Source organism: Erinaceus europaeus, chromosome 1 (genome assembly GCF_950295315.1).
Source record: "Erinaceus europaeus chromosome 1, mEriEur2.1, whole genome shotgun sequence".
Taxonomy (NCBI): domain Eukaryota; kingdom Metazoa; phylum Chordata; class Mammalia; order Eulipotyphla; family Erinaceidae; genus Erinaceus; species Erinaceus europaeus.
Window position 1 is genome coordinate 93,069,368 of NC_080162.1, and position 12,759 is coordinate 93,082,126.

At 38.4% G+C, this 12,759-nt stretch overlaps 1 protein-coding gene across 2 annotated transcripts in view; it reads right to left on the bottom strand.

The window, feature by feature from the left end:
* The window catches only part of GRID1 (glutamate ionotropic receptor delta type subunit 1), a 955,154-nt gene that overhangs the window by 35,022 nt on the left and 907,373 nt on the right, over nt 1-12,759 (bottom strand). The gene's annotated exons all lie outside the window — the stretch shown is intronic.

Sequence of the window (12,759 nt, forward strand, 5' to 3'; positions counted from 1 at the left end):
ACTTGGTCATAATAATAACTATTGCCTTCTTTTTTTAAATTATTTTTTATATTTATTTATTTTCCCTTTTGTTGCCCTTGTTTTTTTATTGTTGGTGTTATTGATGTCGTAGTTGTTAGATAGGACAGAGAGAAATGGAGAGAGGAGGGGAAGACAGAGAGGGGGAGAGAAAGATAGACACCTGCAGATCTGCTTCTCCACCTGTGTGTGAAACGACTCCCCTGCAGGTGGGGAGCCAGGGGCTCAAACCAGGATCCTTACAACAGTCTTGCGCTTCAGGCCAAAATACTCTTCTACTCTATGAAGATGAGTCCAGCAATGGGTGCAACCTAGAATGTTCCTAGCTATGACCACAGAATGTGACCTCAGACCTACAGGGATTAGGTCACAGGCTCCTGCACTGAATTTGGGCCCCAGATCAAATTGGTGGGATTTAAAGTTAATGTATTTATATACTTTTCCCATATATAGGAGCTACTCTCTCCCCTGATCTAGCTTTCTAGTTCTATTTCCAACTCTGATACCATCTCTCCAGACAATACCTTTGGTCCACCTGCATGTTTGCTGTTGGTATTGGGCAAAAATTAATAAAGTCATAGGCCACTTGGAATATACCCAAAATAGACCTACTAAGCTTTTTCTAAAATGGAAACCCCAAATCTCATTTGCAATGTTCTTGCCTTTAGGTTTATGATTATTTAACAATTTGTTTTGCTTTATATCTTAATGCTTATTCAGACACTAAGTTGCAGATGCTATCATGATGCCAACCTGATTTCCCTGGGCAGATGACCTCATCACTGTACCCTGGAACCCCACCTTCCCAGATACCTGCCCCAAGAGGGAAAGACAGAAACAAGCTAGGAGTATAGTTTGACCTGCTACACCCATGCTGAGTGGAGAAGCAATTATGGAAGCCAGACCTTCCACCTTCTGCAACCCATAATGATCCTGGGCCCATACTCCCAGAAGAATAATGAATAGGAAAGTAAGGGAGGGGATAGGATACAGAACTCTGGTGGTAGGAATTGTTTGAAATTTTATCCCTTTTATCCTATGGTCTTGTTGATATATATTTTTTATTTTATAGATAAATTATAAAAAAAATACTAAACTGTAGACCATTTAACTGCCTGAATAATAATAAAATAAATTAAGATAAAGAAATGCCCTGGCCCTGTCTAAATGAAAGAGGGAGTTAAAGTAAATAATTAAGTAAATGGAACATCATACCAAAAAAATCATACAAATGTGTGGTAAGGGAAAGAGGAGGCTTAGTTTCCCATAACTAAAACAGCAGGTGTATGGTAGGCAGCAACTGAGGCTGTACTTCGATTATGAATCTCCTTGGTATCACATAGGTGCTTGAGTGAGAAAAAGATTCTAGTCATACTTTGTTTGATACAGACTCAAAGTACATTTTCAGTAGGCCCCATGTCCTTCCTGAATTCTTGTTTCCTCATTAATAATCAGATGGCACCGAAGCATAATTGAGTTAAGGTATGGAGAAATTAAAACCACTTCTGACCCAACACAGGTTTCTCTAATTGTAGGCATTATGATTCCATTAATATCCTGACTGTCCAAACATTGACCCAAGGTCCCAGTGGAAGGAGACCCTAGGTAAAGTAAGACAAAAACAAAGAAGTTTCATATATAAAATAGCAAATTATACCAAATCGGTCTTATCTTCACTTGATGTCACATTAATTCTTTTCTTAATGTTTGTTTGCTTATTTATTCCCTTTTATTGTCCTTGTTTTTTATTTTTGTAGTTATTATTGCTGTTTTTACTGATGTTGTTGTTGGGTGGGGCAGAGAAAAATGGAGAGAGGAGAAGACAGAGAGGGGGAGAGAAAGACAGACACCTACAGACCTGCTTCACCACTTGTGAAGCAGCTCCCCTGCAGGTGGGGAACTGGGGGTTCCTTACAGCAGTCCTTGCTTTTTGCTCCACCTGTGCTTAAACCACTGCACTACCACCCAACTCCGCATCACGTCAATCCTAATTCAAATTTAAGAGGATGGTATCAATTGCACTTTTTTTTTTTTACATATTACATGACTAAGTTGACTAGTGAATTATTGGATTAGTGGAAAAAATAAATATTTCAAATAGCAAATTTTTGTAAACGTTCATATCTGAGAAAGACATTTCTATGTATACCAGTTTTGATTAATGAACAAAGTTTGATGCCTAACTATGATCTTATATTTATTCAGACTATGGCTAGGTGGTGGCACACCTAGCAGAGCACACTTGTTAAAGTGCATATGGACCCAGGTTCAAGCCTCCAGTCCTCAGCTACTCCACAACTTAGTAGAGCTTCAGATATCTCTCTCTCTCCCTCTCTCCTTCTCTCTTCCCCCCTTCCCTCTCAATTTCTCTCTGTCTCTCCAAGAATAAAATAAAATATTTATGCCAGCCCACCAAATTTAGTGCAATATTAATGGCAACTTACAGTGTGGATCAAGAAAAAAATAAGCAACAAAGAAGGTTATTTTAACTTCATTTTAGTCTTGAGAATAAAGTAAAGTAAAAATACATATATGCCTATGTAAAGAGAAAAATAAAAAAGGAAAAATCTCAATAAAGGATACAGAAAAAGTAGGAAAAACAAGTTGTGAAATATTTCTGACAGGAAAAGTAAATCTACACAGATTTGATTAAAATAGAGCACTGAGGCATAAATATATTTCTGATTCCAAAGATAATACTGTAATTCATTCAAAGCTCTATTTTGGCAATACTTAGCAATATTTTGTCAAGAGCTCTAGACTTCCAGAGTGGGACTACAGAGCAACAACAGCATTGTTTCTCTCCTCTCCTCTCCTGGGTCAACTAGGAATACCAAAGAGGACCACCTGGGACTGAAATAAGACAGGACTAGAACAACTTCAGGAACCCACCAAATCACCGGTGAGTGCAAACACGTGTGGCTCATGGACAGAGAGGAACCTAGGGAGAGATTAAGTGGCTGGTAACAGTCTAGCAGTTTACCAGTTGAGACATCACCACCAGTCTGTTTCCACCAACAAGGGAATGACTGAAGGGAGGAGAGGACTCTCCTGAGACTCATCAAATGCAACTGTGAGTCTTCATTGCTACTGACCTCAGAATCAGGAGCAGCAGCAGGGAGGCCCTGTGCTGACACCAGAGGACAGAGAACTAACCAGGAAACTCAGGAGAAGATCTATACCTTGGTGGTCTAGTGGTGGGGCTGTGAAAGTCTCTTTGCATAACTATTGGATTATCTCTGCTCCACCCTGCTTTATCACTTGGTCAGGAGTCAGTGATTAAGCTAAGAAGTCTACTTATAGTTTAAAAGCCCTCAGGCTCCCATAGCCTATAGGGAAGAAAAAGAACAAAAGAGGTTTATAAGCCACTGAGCTCCAACTCAGGGATTAAAATAGTATTGAAACAACTGTCAATTCCCACAACTGTAAACCATTTAATTACCTTACTTAGACACAAGTCAATCCAGGCAAGAGTGATCAGTAATTTGAAAAGTACTGGGGGGTGGGGTGGGCAGGATATAGTGGGTTAAGCTCAAGTGGCGCAAAGCCCAAGGACCCACTAAAGGAACCTGGTTCGAGACACCAGCTCCCTACCTGCAGAGGGGTCACTTCACTGGCAGTGAAGCACATCTGCAGGTGACTATCTTTCTCTTGCCCTCTTTGTCTTCCCCTCCTATCTCAATTTCTCTCTGTCCTATCCAACAACAATGACAAAAACAATAGTAACAACAACACTGTAAACAACAAGGAAGGGCAGCAAAAGGGGAAAAAATGGCCTCCAGGAGCAGTGGATTCGTAGTGCAGGCACCAAGCCCCAGTAATAACCCTGGAGGCAAAAAAAGGAAAAATAAGAAAAGCACTGAGAGAGGGACCTCAGAACATACTATATAAAATGGTTAAACCAACAAGAAGAAATATTAGAGAAATTAACCAGGACAAGAGTCCAGCTAAAAGCCACCCAAAGGTTGAAGCACAAAATAATGAAGTCAACATCCAAACACTAGTTAAGGAGATAATCACAGGAGTGAGTAAAGAGTTTGAAAGAACTGTCATCAGAAATACAGACAAAAAATGAGACTCTTGAAGAAAATACTAATTATCTCAAGGTTATTAGAGAGCCAAAAGCTGAAATAGCTGAACTAAGAACACAACTAGCAGAAATAAGTAATATTGAAAATAAGAAAACCATACAAAAGATCAATGAAAGTAAATGTTGGTTCTTTAAAAGAATGAGCATAATTGAGAAACCTTTAACCAGACTCACAAAACAAAAAAGGGAGAAGACCCAAATAAATCAGATAGTAAATGAAAGAGGAGATATCACAACAGACACTGCAGAAATTCAACATGTCATGCGAGGCTTCTGTGAACCACTATATGCCACCAAGCTAGAGAACCTGGAAGAAATTTACAATTTCCTAGACACTGATGAACTTCCAAAATTAAGTAAAGAAGAACTATATAATAAGAGCAGGCCCATTGCCTAGACCTCAAATAAATCCCTCTCTCCATTGTTTCTGGTCATCTCTATCAGGAACAACAAGATAGACCCCTTTGTGGGCCCCCATAGGACCTTGCCCTCAACCTGGATCAACAATGGTAGAGAATGTTCCATCCTCCGAAGGGAGGATGGAAAACATACACTATGCTACACATGAGAAAGATGGGTCGATACTGGGGTAGCATGGAATGTTCCTACTCATGACTACAGAATGTGAGTTCAGATCTAGAGGGATGTAGAGGCTACACAGGTTCCTAAGCTAATTATAGGCCCCAGATCACATCAAATTGATAGGTTTATAGTAATATTTATACCCCTTTCCCATATTAGGGAGCTACTCTCTTCCTGAATCCAGCTTTCTGGTTCTTTTCCCAGCCATTACATCATCTCCCCTCAAGCAATAATTAGGATTCTCCTGGATATCAGATTTCAGGTGCAGGCAACAACAAACAAACAAAAAACACTAGTATAGCTACAGGCCCTTTGAAATATAACTAAAATATGCCTACTAGCTATCCACAAATGCTTCACCTGCACTATTCCAGCCTTTAGGTCCATGATTGTCCAACAATTTGTTTGGCTTTGTATATTAAATCTCTTTTCAGCCACCAGGTTCCAGATGCTAGCAGGATGAGAACAGACTTCCCTGGACAGACAACCCCACCAATGTGCCTTGGAGCTCCTCTTCCCCAGACCCCTTCCCCACTAGGGAAAGAGAGAAACAGGCTGGGAGTATGGATAGACCTGTCAATGCCCACGTTCAGCAGGGAAGCAATTACAGAAGCCAAACCTTCCACCTTCTGAATCCCACAATGATCTTGGGTCCATACTCCCAGAGGGTTAAAGACTAGGAAAGCTATCAGGGGAGGGGTTGGTATACGGAGGTCTAGTGGTGGGAACTGTGCGAAGCTGTACCCCTCTTATCCTATGGTTTTATCAATGTTTCCTTTTTATAAATAAAAAAATTTAAAAAAAAGAACAGGGCCATCACAGCTAATTAAATTGAAACAGTTATCAAATACCTTCCCAAAAATAAAAGTCCTGCACCAGATGGTTTTACAAATGAATTCTACAAAACCTTCAAAGAAGAACTAATAGCTCTACTTTTAAAAGTCTTCCAGAAGACTGAAGACACTGGAATACTTCCTCCCTACTTCTATGAAGCCAATATCACTTTGATACCAAAACCAGACAGGGACACAACCAAAAAAGAAAACTACAGAGCAATATCTCTGATGAGCACAAATGTTAAAATATTGAGCAAAGTTCTATCTAATTGGATACAGCAGTATATTAAAATGATTGGTCATCATGACCCAGTGGGGTTTTCCCCAGGCATGCAATGTTGGTTTAATATATGTAAATCAATCAACGTGATCTACCACATCAACAAAAGCAAGACCAAAAACCACATGGTCATATCAATAGATGCAGAGGAAGCCTTTGACAAAATACAACATCCCTTTATGATCAAAACACTACAAAAAATGGGAAGGTGAAAAATTCCTGAAGATAGTGGAGTCTATATATAGCAAACCTATAGCCAACATCATACCCAGTGGTGATAAACTGAAAGCATTTCCCCTCAGATCAGGTACTAGACAGGGCTGCCCACTATCACCATTACTATTCAACAGAGTGTTGGAAGTTCTTCCCATAGCAACCAGGCAGGAGCAAGGAATTAAAAGCATACAGATTGGAAGAGAAGTCAAACTCTCCGTATTTTCAGGTGACATGATAGTATACATAGAAAAACCTAAGGAATCCAGCATGAGACTTTTGGAAATCATCAGGCAGTATAGTAAGGTGTCAGGCTACAAAATTAATATTCAAAATTCAGTGGCTTTCCTTTATGTAAACACTAAGTTAGAAGAAGGTGAAATCCAGAAATCAATTCCTTTTACTATAGAAACAAAAACAATAAAATATCTAGGAATAAGCCTAACCAAAGAAGTGAAAGACTTGCATAATAAAAATTATGAGTCACTACTCAAGGAAATTGAAAAAATACAAAGAAGTGGAAAGATCTTCCATGTTAATGGGTTGGAAGAATTAACATGATCAAAGTGAATATACTACCCAGAACCATATATACATTTAATACTATCCCCATCAAGATCCCAAACACATTTTTTAGGAGAATAGGACAAATGCTATAAATGTTTATCTGGAACCAGAAAAGACCTAGAATTGCCAAAAGAATCCTGAGAAGAAAGAACAGAACTGGAGGCATCACACTTCCAGATCTCAAATTGTATTATAGTGCCCTTGTCATCAAAACTACTTGGTACTGGAACATGAATAGACACATTGACCAGTGGAATAGAACTGAGAGCCCAGAAGTAAGCCCCCACACCTATGGACACTTAATCTTTGACAAAGGTGTCCAGACTATTAAATGGGGAAAGCAAATTCTCTTCAACAAATGGTGTTGCAAAAAAATGGCTTGAAATATGCAGAAGAATTCATCTGAACCAGTATATTTCATGAAATACAAAAGTAAATTCCAAGTGGATCAAGGACTTGGATGTTAGACTAGGAACTATCAGATACTTTGAGGAAAATATTGGCAGAACTCTTTTCCGCATAAATTTTGAAAACATCTTCAATAAAATGAATCCAATTACAAAGAAGACTAAGGCAAGCATGAATCTATGGGTCTACATCAAATTAAAAAGCTTCTGAACAGCAAAAGAAACCCAAACCACGAGACGCCTCACAGAATGGGAGAAGATCTTTATATGCCATACATCAGACAAGAGGCTAATAACCAGAATATATAAAGAGCTTTCCAAACTCAACAACAAGAAAACAAATAACCCCATCCAAATATGGGAAGAGGTCATGGACAGAATATTCACCACAGAAAAGATCCAAAAGGTGGAGAAACATATGAAAAAATTCTCCAAGTCTTTGATTGTCAGAGAAATGCAAATAAAGACAACAATGAGATACCATTTCATTCCTGTGAGAATGTCATACATCAGAAAAGGTAACAGCAGCAAATACTGGAGAGGGTGTGGGGTCAAAGGAACCCTCCTGCGCTGCTGGTGGGAATGTCATTTGCTCCAACCTCTGTGGAGAACAGTCTGGAGAACTCTCAGAAGGCTAGAAATGGACCTACCCTCTGATCCTGCAATTCCTCTCCTGGGGATATATCCTAAGGAACCCAACACACACATCCAAAAGGATCTTTGTACACATATGCTCTTAGCAGCACAATTTGTAATAGGCAAAACCTGGAAGCAACCCAGGTGTCCAACAACAGATGAGTGGCTGAGCAGGTTGTGGTACATATATACACAATGGAATACTACTCAGCTATAAAAAATGGTTACTTCACCGTTTTCAGCTGATCTTGGATGGAGCTTGAAAAATTCACGTTAAGTGAAATAACTCAGAAACAGAAGGATGAATATGGGAGGATCTCACTCTCAGGCAGAAGTTGAAAAACAAGATCAGCAGAGAAAACAGAAGTAGAACCTGCCCTGGAATTGGCCTACTGAACCAAAGTAAAAGACTCTGGGTGGGTGGGTGGGTGGGTGAGGGATACAGATACAAGAAGGATGACAGAGGACCTATTGGGGGTCATAGTGTTATATGGAAAACTGATAAATGTTATGCATGTACAAACTATTGTACTTACTGTCAAATGGAAAATATTAATTCCCCAATAAAGAAATTTAAAAAAGAGTTGAAAATGTTTATGTCCTTTTCTGACATATAATTCTACTTTTAATTATATGACCTAAAATTATAAATTCAGTATCTGAAAAAACCACTATTTATGAAAGACTTCATTAGAATGTTATTTATATTTGTTAAAATTTGGAAATAACCCAAATGTTAATCAAGAAAGAAATGCTTAAACATAATATTTTACATATATTTGATGAAATATTAGTTATCCAGGAAAACAATATTTATAAAGTACTGGAACTATGTTAAAATATAAAGAGTAAGGTACCTGTATGATGAATAAACCTCTTCCAGAGGCCACCATTTTCCTTTTCACTTGATAAGACAGAGAGAAATTAGAAGATAGAGAGGGGGAGAGATGGAGAGACACTTGTAATACTTTACTCTTCATGGATGCTAAGACATGAGAAAGACTTACAATGTAGTCCTGGCTAGACTTCCTTTTTTCTTTTCTTTCTTCTTTTCTTCTTCTTCTTCTTCTTCTTTTAGATTGAGACAAAGAAGCAGATAGATAGATAGATAGACAGATAGACAGACAGACAGACAGACAGGCAAACAGGTAGATACCACAGCACCAAAGCTTCCTTCAATATGGTAAGGGACAGGCTCGAACCTGGGTTAAACACAACAGAACAACACACTATCCAAGTGAACTATTTCACTGGCCCTATCCTGCTAGATTTGCATTTAGACTGAATAGATAAGAGATAAACAGCTTCTCAAACAAGCAACAGTTACTGGAATGTATCTAATTCCTTATAGATCTAGTCTACAAAAATTTTGAACGGGACTCATACAAAGACAAATCAAAAATCTCAATACTCAGCATCTATATAGAACAATGGAAATAAAATATCTTAAATCTGTAATGTCACTAAACATCAATGAGTTGAATTCATCTGACTGAAGCTAGCTACCAAACTCAAGCAAAACTACCATAGTGGTGTGCCCCCAGGAACATGCCTAAAATAGTTTCCATAACTTTCTTCTACTCTAAAATCTCTAATCTCATCTGCTCTAACCCTACTTTCTGGTTCATGTTCAATAACCATTTTGTCTCAACTTAGATCACCTTCCAGACACCAAGTTACAGATGCTACCATGACTCCATCCCAACTTCTCTGGGCAGACGACTTCACCAATGTTTCCTGGAACCTCACATCTCCAGAGCACTGGTCCACTATGGAAAGATAGAAACAGGCTGGGGGTAGGGATCAACCTGTCAATGCCCATGCTCAGCAGAGAAGCAATTATAGAAGCCAGAACTCCTACCTTCTGCTCCCCACAAACAACCGTGACCCATACTCCCAGCAGGGAAGAAGCGATAGAATGAAGATAAGACAGCTCTGAACTCCAGCTCCATAGCACCCAGAGAGAGAGAGAAGGAAAAGGAGAAGGACATATGGAGGTAGTTATGTTGTTATGAATGGTTTGGAGGGGAAGAGAGGATTGAATCAGAAAAAAGGGGGCAACTATGTATAAATGTGGACAGATAGTTGTAGAGATGATGGTTGGCTCATGTCTACAACCTTAGGGCAACTGTGCTGGATTGCAGTGGGGAGACTCAAGATTCAGAACTCTGGTGGTGGGAATAGTATGGATTCAAACCCCTGTTGGCATGTAATTCTTCAATATGAAACTAAATAAATAAATAAAGTAGTCTTTGAATATAATGTTTAAATATCCATACTGACTGTATAGAATTTATCATATTGGATACAGTAGTGAAAATGCTTTGGTTTACTGGGAATTTTGGCTTCAATATTGAATCCTTGTATATAGTATTGCTATGAACATTAACACTCAAATGTCATCTAGAATAAATTTCTAGACATAAAAAACAGTGCAGAGTATCAGAGTGAATCAGGAAACATAGCCCAATCATATATTATTTATAATGAAACACTTAGCAGGATATATACTCAAAGTGAAAGACTGGAAAACAGTTTTATATACTAATAGTCCACAAAAGAAAACAAGACAGTCATACTTATATCTGATACAATAGACTATAATATGTATAAAGCAATAAAAGACAGAGATGGGGATCCAGGTGGTGAAACACCGTGCTGACCACACATATTACAATGCACAAGGGCACAGGTTCGAGTCCCTGGTTCCTAATTGAAGTGAGAAAGCTTTGCGAGTGGTAAAGTAGTGCTGCAGGTGTCTCTCCTCTATCTCCCCCTCTTTATTTCTGATTGTTTCTAGCCATCAAATAAAGATAATTAAAAAAATTAAAAAGATAGAAATGGATGTTGTATAATTATCATGGGAACACTAAATCAAGAGTATGGGCCCCCACAAGACCTTGCCCTTAAAGTGGATCAACAATGGTAGGGACTAACCCATTCTCTGAAGTGAGGCTGAGCCAAAATACTTTTCTACTCTAGGAAGATGAGTCTGGCAATGGGTGCAACCTAGAATGTTCCTAGCTATGACTACAGGGATGCAGAGGTTACACAGACTCTTGCACTGAATTTGGGCCCCAGATCAAATTGGTGGGATTTAAAGTTAATGTATTTATATACTTTTCCTATATGTGGGAACTACTCTCTCCCTTGATCCAGCTTCCTAGTCCTATTTCCAACTCTGATACCATCTCCCCAGACAATACCTTTGGTCCACCTGCATGTTAGCTGTTGGTATCAGGCAAAAATTAATAATGTCATGGGTCACTTGGAATATACCTAAAATAGACCTACTAGCTTTTTCTAAAATGAAAACCCCAAATCTCATTTGCTATGTTCTTGCCTTTAGGTTTATGATTATTTAACAATTTGTTTTGCTTTATATCTTAATGCTTTTTCAGACGCTAAATTGCAGATGCTATCACGATGCCAACATGACTGCCCTGGGCAGATGACCTCACCATTGTACCCTGGAACCCCACCTCTCCAGAGCCCTACCCCACTAGTGAAAGACAGAAACAGGCTGAGAGTATGGTTTGACCTGCCAGCACCCATGTTCAGCAAGGAAGCAATTACAGAAGCCAGACCTTCCACCTTCTGCACCCAATAATGATCCTGGGCCCACACACCTAGAGAGATAATGAATAGGAAAGCTTTTAAGGGAGGGGATGAGATTTAGAGCTCTGGTGGTGAGAAATGTACGGAATTTTACCCCTCTTATCCTATGGTTTTGTTAATATTTTTTATTTTATAAATAAATCAAATAAAAGAGGGCATAATACTTATTAAATTTATGCACTGAGTGAAAAGGCACCAAAAATATATAAAATAACTATTAGGGGGCCAGGCAGTGGTGCAGTGGTTCAAGTGCATATGGCAGGAAGTACAAGGACTAGCACAGGGATCTTTGTTTGAGGCCTGGGCCCCCCCACCTGCAAGGGGGTCACCTCACAAGCAGTGAAGCAGGTCTGTGTCTATCATTCTCTCCCTCTTTCTGTATCACCCTTCTCTCTGTCCTATCCAACAGCAGTAACAATAATGATACCAACAACTAGGGCAACAAAAATGGGGAAAATGGTCTCCAGGAGCAGTGGATTCATGGTGCAGGCATTGAACCCCAGTGATAATCCTGGAGGCAAAATAATAATAATAATAATAATAATAATAATAACAACTATTAATAAAACTAAAAAGACTAGACATCTACACAATTCTTTACCCCAAGAAATGTAATACATATTTTGCTTAAATCCACAGAGAACATTCTCAAGGATATATCATCTGGTTAGACCACAAAGACAATATCATAAATTCAGTAATACTGAAGTCATTCTGAGCACATTTTCAGACAACAGTAGAATAATGCTACAAAGAAAGTCAGAAAAAAACCTCAAAATCTTAAGAGTCAACAACTTACTTCTAAACTTTTCGGTCAAGGAGTAAATTAATTTTTTTCTGGAAATAAAAATATTTTTGGAAATAAACAAAAATGACCAGAATATATAAGATACAGTAAAAACGGCTTAAGAGAAAAATTGATGCAATACAGGTCAACATTAGAAAACAAGAAAAATTTGAATTAATAATTTAATATCATATTGGAAGTATTTGGAAAAGAGAGACAAAGGAAACCCAAGGTAAACAAATGGAGAGAAGCAATACAAATTTGGGCAAAAGCAAACAACATTGTAAACAGAAACAGTACAAAAATACCATTGAAACTAAGATCTAGTTCTTCTAAAGAGCATAGATATCTAACAAACCCTAATCCAGATTCATAGGAAAACAAGAGAGAAAACCCACATGAATAGGATAGCAACTTAAAAAGAAGAAATCATGATGAAGAAATGCAAAGGATCATGAGTGATTTCTATGAACAACTATATGCCGCTAACCTGGAAAACCTAGATCAGATGGATCGAGAATAATAAAACCTCCCATGACTGAAACAGGACACGTTAGACTGTGAACATGTAGCCTAATTTTTCAGGGTCTAGCTGAAAAAAAAAATTGATTGTCTCTGGTTTATTATTATTTTTTTCCTGGGCTTTTCTCCTGATTTGTTGATGCAATACATTTCCTCTGCCTTCCCATTCTGCCTGGTGCAGAAATGTGTCAGATAGCACAGAA